Source organism: Halichoerus grypus, chromosome 9, assembly GCF_964656455.1.
Source record: "Halichoerus grypus chromosome 9, mHalGry1.hap1.1, whole genome shotgun sequence".
NCBI classification, from domain to species: Eukaryota; Metazoa; Chordata; class Mammalia; order Carnivora; family Phocidae; genus Halichoerus; species Halichoerus grypus.
In genome coordinates this window covers 127865368-127879239 of record NC_135720.1, presented here as the reverse complement: position 1 = coordinate 127879239, position 13872 = coordinate 127865368, and the positions used below count along the sequence as shown (strand labels likewise).

General features: G+C 37.2%; 1 protein-coding gene across 1 annotated transcript in view; it reads left to right on the top strand.

The window, feature by feature from the left end:
- Nucleotides 1-13872, top strand: part of LOC118555715 (uncharacterized) — a gene marked incomplete at its 5' end in the record, with an annotated part of 226852 nt that overhangs the window by 1727 nt on the left and 211253 nt on the right. The gene's annotated exons all lie outside the window — the stretch shown is intronic.

Here is a 13872-nt window from a genome sequence, read left to right as displayed (position 1 = left end):
TGTTCTTACATTTCACACTGCCTTAGAGCAGCATATTAGGATACATATTCAGCTAATGCGATAAAAGCCACAATAACAGAGGTTTATATTTGCTCTAGTACTTTCTATTTGATTGCTTTGTAATCCCTAAGCTTGTTCCCATCTGCATGGTCCAAGATGACTTGATATCACCTCCATGTTCCAAGTGCTGGGAGGGAAGCAGAAGCCGCATACATGTAGTTACATATACCATTTCTGTTTATAATCTTCTTGCTGGACTCTGGTCCCATGGCCATATCCATATGCAAGAGAGACTGGAAAATGTTGTTACTTGGGCGTCAAGTTTCCAACTGCAATTGCGGGGTTCGAGAATGTATGTTGGAGTCAGCTGGCAGAATCTACACCAAGTATATTTTATTACTCTCATTTTATAGATGAGGAAATCAACATTTCAACTTGACTAAAGTAAGAAAGAGAATACATGGTAGAGTAAGGGATTGAAACCAAGTCTTCTTTGACGTTATGATCTACACATCTCACCCCTCTGCCCTATAGCTTCCCTCTTTTTTATGGGAGATGTCACTGCATCTAGGGACGGGGCGTTGTGAAGGAATATCAGGATAACATCTAGAGAGTTTGCTGACATATCCAGAAGGAAGACTCTAGAGCCGGGTCAGACATTCAGGATCAGCAACCTCCCAAGCTGGCAAAGAAAATGCTAGTAGAGTGGCAGATGCTCAGCAGCATGCAGGAGGGTTAGGGCCTCCTTGGCATTTATCTGACTTCTTGTTTAACTCTGGACTCTGAACGAAATCTGGTATCTTCCGCCCAAAGACATTTTTCAGGTCTTTGGTTCCCTTGCTGGGAAATTATTCTTTCTTATGGAGCTAGGGTATTTCACTGTTAGACCCTGAGGAGAGAGGTGCGTCTCTTAGCCCAAATGGAGTCTGGAGCAGGCTTTTTTTTTTTTTTTTTTTTCACAAATTTATATTCAACAGAGGTGTTCTTTTTTTTTTTTTTTTTTTCAGTAGGAATTCTTATTCTGTGTGATCCCAGAAAACAAGAAGTCTATGTGGAAACCTTGAATTTTAAATTTTTTGATGAATATTCAGAGGTGGAGTACCACTTGATGGCTTGGCTTTAGAAGTTGAATAAAGCAAGTCATGGAGAATAATTACATTTAGGTAGATGAGGTATTGGTGAGAGAGGATAAGATGAGGCCTATGGAAAGAATGACACTTGTGATAAGTGTTAGGGTGGAAGTGAATATAGGTAGGTATTACCCAACAGAAATATAATGTGAGCCACATATGTAACTGGACATTTTCTAATAGCCCACATTGGTCAAATTAAAAAAGAAACTAGTGAATTAATTTTAATAATACGTTTTATTTAAAACAATATCTACAAATATTATTATTTTGGCTTATACTCAACATAAAAATGTAAAAATATTTTACTTTTGGAGGAGGGTATGAAGTCTTTGAAATCTGTGTGTATTTTACATCGACAGAAATTAATTTCTTAATTTCACGTGCTCCATAGGCATACGTGGCTGGTGGCTGGTACTGAGCACTGTGATTGTAGCTAATTAGACCCGGAAGTTCAGCCGTGAAAATCTCCGCGGTACAATTTGAGGAACTCGGAACTCTTAGAGAACTATAACGTTCTCAGCCCCCAAAATGCTGCTTCACCAATATTGACCCATAATATAATATTCCCAACAGAGTCGCAATTGTACTTGTTATTTCTAACATAATTTCTTTCTTTTTTAAAAATTTATTTATTTGAGAGAGAGAGTACGTGTGAGCTGGGGGAGGGGCAGAGAGAGAGAGGGAGAGGGAGAGAAGCAGACTGCCTGCTGAATGTGGAGCTCCACGCAGGGCTCCAGCTGATGACCCTGAGATCAGGACCTGAGCTGAAATCAAGAGTCGGATGCTTAACAGACTGAGCCACCCAGGCACCCCTAACATCATTTCTATGATATTAAAAAATGTCTGGATACAAAGGGTATTCCTGAAGATAGGCAGAGTGAATTCTTCTATGTACCAGGAATTAGTAACTTCTCCATGATTTTAAAAAAGGCCTATTCCAAATGCCAACTACCTTGATGTTGGTTTTGTATGTATGAGTTTCTTTTTCTTTTTTTTTAAAGATTTTCTTTATTTATTTGACAGAGAGAGACACAGCGAGAGAGGGAACACAAGCAGGGGGAGTGGGAGAGGGAGAAGCAGGCTCCTCGCTGAGCAGGGAGCCCGATGTGGGGCTCGATCCCAGGACCCTGGGATCATGACCTGAGCCGAAGGCAGACGCTTAACAACTGAGCCACCCAGGCGCCCTGTATGTATGAGTTTCTATAAGGAGAGCATAATTGCTTAGGTAAATGTATGTTGATTTAGCATTCTGACATATCCTTAAAACTAGGATTTATGTTCCTGTGTTAGTGTTTCTTAACCCTGGTTATCTATCAGAATTATCTGGGGAGCCAGGGATCCTTTGGCAGTTATAACCTCTGGGATCGCTCTTGGGCAGGTCTATATTCCAAATCTTCTATGAGGCATTTGGATGGACAGCTGGGGTTGAGAGCTACTACTATGGGCTTATTCCCATATCTTAGAGATGAGAATAGGCATGGGAGGTAGTAATTGTCATGAGTGATAGTTAGTTGACCTGATTCTGGAAAATGGAGGGAGCTAAAATTTTATAACTCAAAAGTAGAGCAGAGTGGAAGGAACAAAAAGAAGAAGCTTTAGATGGAAAATCCAGAAATGATTTAGTATCATCCTGACAAAACCAGCCAGACTTTACATGGGTAGGAGTTATACCATCTTTCTTCTGGAACATAGTCAATGTTAAAAAATAATTATTTGCTGCATCTCTACTCAAACCCATCCTGTTTGCCTGCCTTTGGGAGAGCCTCCAAAAAAGGTTTCAATTGCAAATGAAATGTGCAATTTTACAGTCTGTGAATGAAGAAGAATATTTGAAATATATGAATTTAGAAACTTCTAGATACTATAGAACACCATGTTTCTTATTAATATTTTTAAAAAAGGAAATTTATTTCATCTGCCAATGTGATTACTTAAGTAAAAGAGTAATTAGATATTTCCCCTACAGTGCTATTGAAATGAGCACAAATTATCATCCTAAAAGGAAATATCAATACATTTCCACCTTTTAGATGCTTTAAAAAAAAGCATTAGTAAGAATATATGTGATTATTTTTGGTCACCTGTCTTCTGTTCCATCTTGCCCAGAACTTATGCTTTGTGTGTATAGACTGCTTTTCTGATCCCAGCTTATCCTCTTTGCTCATTCCCAGCTATGCCCTGACATGATGATAATTAGCCTCCTCAGAAAGGGAAATTCTTAATTATGGTATTGAAAAGGGAAAGGGGCAGAGAACCTACAACTGCTTAGAATTTCAAAAGAAAGAGGAGTCAGCTTAGGTTCTGAACCTGACAAGGGCTTGAGGGCTGGATGGGTCAAAAGGGAATATTTAATAATCTAAATATATAATATGGTGGCACTAAACAGGTAGAGAATGCCTGGAGTCTAGATGGCAGTAAAATAAAATGTGGGACAGGTGTGAGAGGAGCTATGGAAAGGCTTTAGAAGAGAAATAAGAAAGAATTATAGAAGTGGATAGAACAACAAAAAGAAAAAGAACAACAAAAAGAAGTGGATAGAGCAGTTCCACTGATGGTGAGTGATTTCATTGCACTTGGGAAGTTCTTTCCTTTTAATTCCTGCCTTTCACGGAGGTTATTTCTAGTGTTCTTTCCATCCTTGCTTCACTTACTCTAAGTCCTAGGGGAGAGCATTGGGTTGGCCATGCTCAGATTACTTGCTTGCCTCCTGGTTTTATCACAGCAGGACAAGTAGGTTCTATTCACCTCTCTGGCTTCTGTAGTTGGAGACAGGAATCTGGAATTACTGGACCATCAAGATGATACACACTGGGAACTAGGAAATCAGGATGCTTGTAGAGAGGGGAAACGGATGCAAGACAGCAACACAAATCAACCAAACAAAAATATAACTGTCCTTTACAGTTCCTGTCTTTGATGATTTACTGATCATATCCTAGGTTAATAACATCAGGACAACTTAAAAATAGAATTGATCTATATGTGATTAGTTGGATATAAAATGATTTATACAATATTTTGCTTAAGAGTTATATATATATATAATAAAAAATGCATCTGTATTTCTCCATTTCCTCCTCCTCATTTACTGAAAAGCATATTTATTGAACATTTTCCATTTGTCAAGCACTATACTACATATGGGAGATACAAAAGTGAGTGAGAAGACATGGAAACTCTCTGTGTTCATCCAACATATTACATCGGCAAAGTCACAATGAGATTATAATTAATTAATCCAGATTAATCTGGTACTCTCAAAAAAGCAATATTTTCTCATAAAGGAATTTTATATCTATTTTACAAATAGCATTTCTGAAATTGGGTGATTCTAGAAGTATGGATTAAAATAGGAAATTGTGTGTGTGTGTGTGTATGTGTGTGTGTGAGTGGGATCCCAATTTAGTTGATTCAAGTATGTTCAGCCTCGGACTGAGTATGTATGAGGATTTGTGGTTTAAAGGAGCCTAAAATGAATATAGATTTTTAGTGAAAAAAACTGATATAGAAGCTTAGACTTTCTGATATGTCAGTGATGTGGTCAATATCTTAGCAGTCGGACAGAAAATTTTTTTTAAAGCTAGTTTCCTTTAAATATTGGGTGAAAATTAAAAAAATATACTTTCTTGCCATCAGATTAAGGAGTTATGCTATATCAATGAAATTCCATCTTAAATTCAAACTTTGCTAAGCTCTTTTCAGCTGCCACTTGACTGACTCATTTGTTGCATTTCCGTTTAAGAAAAAAGTAAGATGACCCCTAGGAAAGGGTTAATTCCAAGGAAAGAGCCAGACAGGCACACAAGCTTGATGTCATGCCAATAGGTCAAGGCCAGGGAGGAAGGGTAATTTTGATCACAATAGAGTGTTTGCCAATCATATTGTCCCATGATCTAATCCCCAGGCATTTATTCCTGGGTTTTTGGGAGAGGGGCTTGGAATAGAAACTAAGATCTTTGTCAGTGGTTGGGGACCTCAGTGGCTCTACCTGCTGATTTGTATAATGTGGAAGAATATCATGTGGGCAAAAATGATGTATATCCCTTTACTTGACATTGTCAATGGGACGTGGGATGGATATGGGTGTGATTCCAAAGTTTGATCAGAGCCAGAGAAGTTGTTATGACATGACATGACTATAGTGGGTACTAGCAGAAATTAGTATTGGAGGCAAAAATGGTCACTTGAAGTGGCCCCAGCAGCAGTTCTGGAATGGAGAGCAAGTAGTTTTCCTGGGGCTTCATGGAATGGAGTTGCCACCATTGATCTCATGATAAATATGGTTTGAAGAGCGCCTTTGTTAACATAAAAACTTTCACACTGGCAGCAGCCAAGCAGAGGGCTGAGCAGTGGAGAAAGAAAATGGTCGATGTTCCAAAGACACTGAGGGGAATTAGTATGAGCATATGTGATCTAAGGCCTTAGATCCTTCCAGAAGAAATGAGGGGGAGTTTGAAATAAAGGTAGGAGATCCATAATACTTATGCCTAAACTGAAAAAATCCTGGATTAAGGTTATAAATGTGACCCTCAGTCTAATTTCAGATTGGTGTGGCCATTAAAAAGACACTTACGCAAAAATTAAAAAAAAAATGTATAAGTACACGTGTTAAGTGCATAATTCAAATCGTCTGAGCAGATATGTGATGAGAATTGTTTTTCCCCATACTGCACATAGCCTGGATTATTTTATTATTTTATTTTATTTTATTTTGTATTTTATTTTATTTTATTTGTATTTTAGAGAGAGAGCATGCACATGTGCATGTGTGAGCCGGGGGGTGGGGCAGAGGGAGAGATAGAGAATCTCGAGCAGGCTCCATGCTCAGAGGGAGCCCAACTCAGGGCTCGATCTTACGACCTTGAGATCATGACTTGAGCCGAAATCAAGAGTTGGACCCTTAACCAACTGAGCCACCCAGGCGCCCCCATAACCTAGATTATTTTAGAGGTGATATTGTATAATACTGTTTAGATTGCTCACACTTATAGCTATTTTTCCCTTAAGATGGGAAACAGGTGTTATATGAAATTTATAGAACATTTAAAAAAATATATATTTTTTTGCTTTGAGACATTTCAACTGTTATTAAGATTAAGGAAATAGACAGGAAAATCATTTGCTGTTAGGTTCATTGAACTGACCTGGATTTGTGTCTGTAGACACCATTTGGCTCCTAAGTGATTTGAATTTCTTTCATTGACTTCAAAGGCTAAAAATAAGCACTCAGGAAAGCATCCTTCCTTCTGAAATAAGGAAATATTTTATAGAGATATAAGAAAGATGAAATATTTAGTCAGTTTATACAAATCAACACAAATCAACTTAAGATTACTTTCCTGTACTTTTTTTTTTTTTTTTAATGGAGTAACAGAGTTCTAGAACAATGTCCAGTTGGGGAAAGAGCATTTTAATCAGATGTTTGAGTTTCAAGAATTTCAATAGAATAAGAAAAGTTTAATTTATTGTCTTTTCAGAAGGAACTGCCTATTTCTAGTTAATCAGACAGATTCACTCAGGAAATCAGCAGAATGTCTATTTATGTTGTCTTTTCCTACTTGTTCATGCTAAAATTGAAACCATGGGTAACACTTTCCCAGCTGTTAAGCACAATTATTTTCTATGTTCTCTTCAAGTTGATGTTAGCAAAACCCCCAATGGATGACTTTGTTTGTAAAATAATATTTTATAAAATCTGTCATACATAGTTGATTGGAATAAGAATTTTTTAAGAATGATTTTAACATTGGAAGATATTGCCTTGTTACTCCAGTTCACTGGATTTATTTATATGCCAGTGAAATTCATATAGCTTTAAAATAAAAATGTGAGCACAGGAATCTATACGATGGTGAAAAGTATGGTTAAGAATCTTAGAATCATAAAAATGCTAGACTGGGTAGCACATAAGCTGATATTACAGAAGTCCAATTATTTTCCTACTGTAAACAGCTACATAGTAAAAGAACTGAATGAACAATGTTTTCTGATACATTAACAATGCAGTGTGTTAGCAGTTGGACATGTTACTGAATTGTTTACCTACATCTTCTGAAATATATGGTGAAATTTTATTTTTAAATTTTTTTAAAGATTTATTTATTTATTTTGAGTGAGGGAGAGAGAGAGAAAGAGAGAAAGAGTGCAGGGAGGAGAGGGAGAGGGAGAGAATCTCAAGCAGACTCTGCCCTGAGCGTGGAGCCTGGCACGGGGCTTGATCTCACTACTTTGAGATCAAGACCTGAGCCAAAATCAAGAGTCAGACACTTGACCAACTGAGCCACCCAGGTGCCCCTGGTGAAATTTTGAAAGACGTATTTTTCTACCAGAATAAGAAATTACATTATATCAGTGAAACATCATATAAATTTCAAGCTTTGCCAGTCATCATGTTGACCAGAGTTCAATAGTTGCATTTCCATTTTAAGAACAATTTTACTTGAAAATTTTTTCATGACTTTGTATTTTATGCTTTTAGTATAAACCAGTCCTTAATCTCCAAACAATTCCATTTAAAGTTTCCTTCAGATCACTTTTGTTTTCTATTAAAAAGAATTTAACAGAAAATATGATTTCCCTTAGTCTTCATCAGATTGACCAAAAGCCTTATTAAAAAACCCAGGGGATGTCTTGAACCATTGCTTTATGAGATAAAGCGTAGATGTCTATAAATTACCAGATTTTTTAGAGAAAGCATTATTAATTAAGATTGTTTAAATGAAATCTAATAATCCATGATATTGATTGCTTCCATATTAAAGTGTGTTGTAGTGTGATGAAAACATTACTACCCGAATGAAGCCTTAAATACAGTGCATATATACAAGTAATCTCAGATCCAGGAGGAAGATGTATCGTTACATGAATGAAGGCACAATCAAAAAGATTAGAGGGTGACTGATGTCTAATTTTAGGTACATCCTAATTTGACAGGTGCTATTATACACGACATACATTGATGGATTTCCATGTAGAATAATATTGCCAGGCTTCAAACTAGAAAAAAAAGGAAACCTACTTTGATATTTTTGGAAGGACTTTTAAGCATGTTTAAAAAAAATTAATATATTTATACTTAACCTTTGAATTATTACCATTACTTAAGTATTGGAAAGATCTTCCTGTTTAGAAGTTAGCTCCTTAGGGATACTTTAACTCTGAGGATTTGAGGTCCAGGGGAGCCCATGATGCCTCAGTGACTTGGGGTGCGGGGGATAAAGCGTTGCTGCAGTTCTACACTCAACAACACTCCAGTGGTTTGAAAGTTAGGATGCCGGTAATTTACCACGAGGGAGGGCCTTAGGGGAAGAAAGAATATGGCTCAATTAATTAGTACTTGTTAACAAACTTCAACTGTTACCCTATTTAGATTTTCAAATCACTGATATCTCAGATACCCACAAGATTTGGAAAGGAAGTGAGAATAAGCAGTGGAGAAAGCTAATTTGTCCAGCAGGGCACCAGCTCTGGAATATAGTTCCCACAACCAAGCAGTTGTCACAGGTTAGCCTTTCTATAAAGAAGAAAAAGGAACTGGTGTCCGTTTGCTGTTTTTAACCCTGTTGTTAAAAACATCCATGTCTTTTTGTTTGAATTTCTGAATAAGATGAATATTCTGGAAGACCACCTATGGATTCCTATGAAAAGTCCAATATAAATAAATTAATTTTTGAGAGCTGTCTGGAGCTTTTTTATGGGTGTGGGTTTTCTATACTTATTATCTCCTAAGTGGCTATTGTTCGTATTTAGAAAAGTTAATGATTTTTTTTAAGATTTTATTTATTTATTAAAGAGAGAGAAAGCACAAACAGGGGGGAGGGGCAGAGGGAGAAGCAGACCCCCTGTTGAGCAGGGAGCCCGACGTGGGGCTCGATCCCAGGATCCCGAGATCATGACCTGAGCCGAAGGCAGATGCCTAATGTACTGAACCACCCAGGTGCCCCGAAAAGTTAATGATTCTTAATGATTATCTGGTTATTTTCAAGCAATTAGGCCAATAATTTCTTCTTTGTTCTAAAAGTTTTTTGGTTAAATCTCATGTTTTCATGGTAGGGAAGCATATTATCTTTAAATAATAATTATACAAAATATAATTATTTTAAATAATTTTAGCTCATCCCCGGACCCTTATTTTTGTTCTAACTGCTTTGGCCAAGATTTCTAGAAGAATGTTGAATAATAATATTGATAGTGAACATCTGAGTCATACTTTGAGTTTTTGTCATTAGGTTTTCTTTTTGGATGTTTATTTGGGTTTTGTTGTTCTGTTTAGGTATTTAGTATAATGAAGACTTTGGTTTAAGATAACTATTCTTTATCATAGTAAGAAGTATTCTCGTGTCTTTGGTTGCCTTTAATTTAAAGTATGTTTGTAAATCAACTTTATAAAATAGTATTTGGACTGATTTAGCATGGTAGAACATGTTTGAGTTTGACATAGTCTCCCCTTGCTATATTCTAGTACAGCCCCTGATTTCCACATTTATGTTTCATACATCTGGCCTTATGGACATTTAAACCTGAGTTCTTCATATTGGATTTTCAAAGAGGGGAAAATAGGAAGTTTTCTCAAATTTATTCATAAAGTTCATGGGTATCAAATTTAATTATAGTTATGGAGGCTTCATGCCTTTAAGAGGAATACCGTTCAGGAGAACAATCTAGTTTGTAAAACGTTGGTGCATTGCTAGAATCATAAAATGTAAATTGTTTAGTTAGTTATTTAGTTCACATGCAAACCTTGTGTTAATTTAACTTATTTAACTTATAGTATATTACAGAAAACATGATGATTGGTGATAAAAGGCTGAGCAGAAGCAGGTGGATTCACAGGAAAAGAACAAGAATGGAGTCCATAAAAACCTCCCAAGGAACAGACAGATGCATTCAGATTTTCTTCCTCTGGAACTAACCTAGCTGATTTGAAAGGAAGTGATTGCCTCGTTGAGCCAAGACACTTCCATGATTCACACTAACCTTCCTCTGGTGGGCAATTTCGTTCTCGCTCTTACAGCCCCCAAGGAACTGCATGGGTGCACACTGGAGGATTTCCTGACCAAAGTTCATGTACGGTGTAATTTAAGTAAAAGCCCTGATTACATTCCGTGCTGTTCTGAGTTAAATGAACCTGATATGTGTAGAAGGGCAGAGGCGAGTACATGTGCTTTCCTCCCCCAGATCAGTAAAAAGCAGCGCGAGCAAAGCATTAGCTGAGGCCGATTCTAAACACCAAACAGCTAATTCTAGGAGTTGGAAACAAAAATAGACTATCTAGAGTACGGACAAGACCAGTGTATTGATTTATTAATTTATGTATCGCACCCAGTTGCTTCAATGGAGAGCCATACTTTAATGTATACATATTTGCAAATGCGATTCTCAGGTTATTCATCTGAATATAACAAACAGTTAAATATCAGCCAAATTAAAATCTGTTGTATGTACATTGCTAAACGCCCTACTTTGAATTTCTCAGTGGGTCTATTAATTTTCCTGCAAGATGATTGTAGATATATCCAAAAGCATATTCTGAATGATTAGGGCGCTTTCAGAAATTTATCCTATTAGTAACCTACCTTCTGGTAATAGACACCTTATTCTGAAACCATCCCACTCTATTAAATCATGACACTATCCAATGAAACACGAGCAGAGGAGCGAATGTTAAGATGAAGCCTGCTGTTTCTAAATTTAAAATAAGCTCCATGTATTTCATTGTCTTAAACTCTGCTTACTGTATTTAGGTTATTGATTTACCAGGGCAAGATATACCAATAAAAAGGAGGAATTGTTTTGATATTTAAGAGTAGGTTCTTATCTGACTCGTAGGCTGATTTATGTTATAGCAAGAAATTGGCAAAATCGTAATAAGTTACAAATAATAGATTATAAGTATTATAATTACTTATAAATAAATTATATATAATTATAAATTACATATAAATTATAAGTAATTATAATTACTATAAACATTATGGATTCCCTATCTCCAGAGTCTTGAGAGTATAGTGATTTAATCCCGAGTTTTCATTCTTAGTTTGAAATAAAGGCCTATGCGAGAGATGTGTCCCCTACTCCTCCTTGTGGGGGGCATAATCATCCTTATCTGGCTCTTATTTTTTCCCATATCACTAATCACTATCAAAAAACTGTAAAGTATACATTTTCATTTGCTTTTTTTTTTTTTAAGATTTGATTTATATATTTGATAGAGAACTAGCACAAACAGGGGAAGCAGCAGAGGCAGAAGGAGAAGCAGGCTCCCCGCTGAGCAGGGAGCCCCACAGGGGGACTCGATCCCAGGACCCTGGGATCATGACCTGAGCCGAAGGCAGACGCTTAACCAACTGAGCCACCCAGCGCCCATATACTCATTTGCTTTTATTCTTCCATTCCCAGAATGTAAGCTCTGTGAAGGGAAGGATTTTTGAGTGTTTTATTTTACTGACATATTTATATAATAGGCACTCACTAAGTATTGGTCGAATGAATAGATATGAAACCTCACGCAGCATAAAGTGACACTGTACAACAACTTAATAATAATTGGAACAAAAACATGAGTTAGGGGCCCCGGGGTGGCTCAGTCAGTTAAGTATCCGACTCTTGATTTTGGCTCAGATCATGATCTCAGGGTTGTGAGATTGAGCCCCACCTCTGGCTCTGAACTCAGGACAGAGTCTGCTTGTCCTTCTCCCTCCCCTTCTGCTCCTCTGTCTCTCTCTCAAATAAGTAAATCAAATATTAAAAAACAAAAAAAACATGAGTTAAACTCAATTCTGGGACTAGTGAGGAAGTTTCAAAAATTTACTTCAGATAGCCGTTTCTCCAGAGAGACTTCTCTGAAGTGCCCAGTATGGGCTGTGCCCAAACAGATCTCCATCCTTTACCACAATATGAAATCTTACCAGACTGACCATGTTTCCCTTCCTTGTTCTCGGAGCTCACTGTGCTCTGAAGACAGGGCCACAGGGTTTTGTTTGTTCGTTCTTAGAATCTTGGTTCCTAGAAAGCACTCAGTTACAAAAGCAAAGGGAAGGGGGTCTTGAAGGAAAAGGTAGAGGGGATGGGGAATAGAAAGGAAGAGATGAATAAAGGGTGGAAAAAAAGTTGCTCATTTAATCAAGATAGAACATCTGGACAAGGGAAGAATTTGGGTATTGCCGTAGGGTTCCCAAGAGAGGTTTATTTAACAAATGAATTCGGATTTATGAGTACCTCTCTGTGCCAGGTATGCTTCTAGCCCCTGAGGGGGTTGCAGTGAACAAAGAGATGATGTCATTGTCCTCATGGAGCACTTTTAGGTTAGTTTAAAAAAAAATTTTGTTTTAGTTTTAAATTTTTTTGGTGGGGGGGAGACAGACAATAAACAAGTGTAATATTGTATATGTAAAACAATGCACAACATAATGTGAAATATAGTGGAAAATGTATAAATTGTAAAAATAAATGAATTATATAAAATAAATGAATTATATAAAATATATGAATTATATAATATATGTAAATATAATATATAATATATAATATTATGTGATATGATATAATGTAGAATTTGGGGATGCTTAAAGGGAATCCGTGAATTGCCTTTGTAAAGATTCCTCATAAGCCTTTACCCGTAAAATGCTATTTGCCGTATCCCAGAATGCGAAGCACAACAGAAATCACTCCAGGAGTGGCATTTATGACTTACATGTGTGCCTCAACCCAGCCTGAATGTGGGAGGAACGATTTGCCTAGATGTTGAAACCATGCGTAGACCTTCGAGGGGCCCATCTCCTAGTTGCGCGCAGAAGCACCCCGCCCCGAGGGGAGACTTGGGGGTCTGGAGGCTTCCTGCGCGCAGGCTTCCTTCTTGCGCCCCTGGGCGGGACCCTCCTTTTTGAACTGACAGCAGGGATGAAAAGGGTTTGAGAACTTACAGACCAGACAAACTTCTCCAGACTTTTGGTTAAAAACGACTGCACTCCGTTTCTTTCTTCAAGGTCTTGATTAAGTTGGTATTATTTACAAAGTCGTTTCAGTAGACAAAGAATCGAGTCTTGTACCGCAACGGAGGTGTTTGCAGGATCTGGGTCCCCACGGTAGACTGCTGCGGGTACGTGATAATAATAAGAAATATACTGCCACTTTTGTTTTAATACAGGCGAATTATTTTGCTAGCATGTGGAAGAGTGTGCTTTGGGTACCACAGTGCTTTGTGGTAGAGGGGAAAAAAAAACCAAAAACAATTACATGAATGAGGTAGAATGACTGTGTTATTGCAGTACATAAGACTTTGATTACATACTGCCAAGATTCATACCAGCCTAGTAGTTGTTGACAGATAAAGTAACAAAAATGAAACTCATTTATTTTTTTCTTTATTGAGACCTCAAGGAAAAGCAGATTTTCAGTTCTTGTACTTACTATGTTGATAGAACAGAGACTGACAGCGAAAATGTGCCAGTCCAGAAATATAAATTAAACCTCGGTTCATATCAAAATTCCATTTAGTCTTGGAAAAGGAGCTGCTGTTTGGATTATTTTTGATCCTAAATCAAATATACAATGGAGGATCACAGTATACCTGGTATTTGTTAACCCTTTCCTGTGAACAATACTTGCAACCTTATTGTTTTCGGTCGACGATGCTTTATTTCTTTCGCAGTGTTTGAGGCAACTTGAATTATCGTCAGGGTAGGTTATCTTTTACTGAATGCAAATTGCTAGCAACAGACATATACATTTCAGTCTGCAG